Source organism: Arachis ipaensis, chromosome B7 (assembly GCF_059453495.1).
Source record: "Arachis ipaensis isolate K30076 ecotype BB chromosome B7, ASM5945349v1, whole genome shotgun sequence".
NCBI lineage: Eukaryota > Viridiplantae > Streptophyta > Magnoliopsida > Fabales > Fabaceae > Arachis > Arachis ipaensis.
Window position 1 is genome coordinate 107,702,250 of NC_142442.1, and position 1,151 is coordinate 107,703,400.

Below are 1,151 nucleotides of genomic sequence, written 5' to 3' on the forward strand. Positions count from 1 at the left end.
TCTCTCTCTCATCTCTTTCTATTTATTTATTTATTTACTAACACTTCTCTTCTTCTTATAATTCGAACCCTCTCTCCCTCTCTGTGTTCGAATTCTTCATCTTCTCTCTTCTTCATTCTACTCTTCTATTCTTCTACTCACATAAAAGAATCTCTATACTGTGACATAGAGGATTCATATTCTTTTTTGTTCTCTTCTTTTTCATATGAGCAAGAGCAAGGATAAGAACATTCTTGTTGAAGCTGATCCGGAACCTGAAAGGACTCTAAAGAGGAAACTAAGAAAAGCTAAAGAACAACACTCTGGAGAGGACCTGACAGAATTTTTTGAAAAAGAAGAAGAGATGGCCGAACCCAATAACAATGGTGGAGATGCAAGGAAGATGCTTGGTGAATTTATTGCACCCTCTTCTGACTTCTGTGGAAGGAGCATCTCAATTCCTGCAATTGGAGCAAACAACTTTGAGCTTAAGCCTCAATTAGTTTCTCTAATGCAGCAGAATTGCAAGTTTCATGGACTTCCATTGGAAGATCCTCATCAGTTCTTAGCTGAATTCTTGTAAATCTGTGATACTGTTAAGACCAATGGAGTTAATCCTGAGGTCTACAGACTTATGCTTTTCCCCTTTGCTGTGAGAGATAGAGCTAGGACATGGTTGGACTCACAACCTAAAGATAGCCTGAACTCTTGGGAAAAGTTGGTCAATGCTTTCTTGGCCAAGTTCTTTCCACCTCAAAAGTTGAGTAAGCTTAGAGTGGAAGTCTAAACCTTCAGACAGAAGGAAGGTGAATCCCTCTATGAAGCTTGGGAAAGATACAAGCAATTGATCAGAAGGTATCCTTTTGACATGTTTTCAGAATGGAGCATCATATGTATATTCTATGATGGTCTGTCTGAATTGTCCAAGATGTCATTGGACCACTCTGTTGGAGTATCTCTTCATCTGAAGAAGACGCCTGCAGAAGCCCAGGAACTCATTGAAATGGTTGCAAATAACCAGTTCATGTACACTTCTGAAAGGAATCCTGTGAATAATGGGATAACTCAGAAGAAAGGAGTTCTTGAGATTGATACCATGAATACAATATTGGCTCAGAATAAAATATTGACTCAGCAAGTCAATATGATTTCTCAGAGTCTGTCTGGAATGC

At 38.8% G+C, this 1,151-nt stretch overlaps 1 non-coding gene across 1 annotated transcript; it reads right to left on the reverse strand.

Moving 5' to 3' along the window:
- Positions 1-745: 745 nt before the first annotated feature.
- Positions 746-849, reverse strand: LOC148553654 (small nucleolar RNA R71). The gene has a single exon (XR_015893621.1). It is a non-coding gene; the product is annotated as a small nucleolar RNA R71 (small nucleolar RNA).
- Positions 850-1,151: the final 302 nt, after the last annotated feature.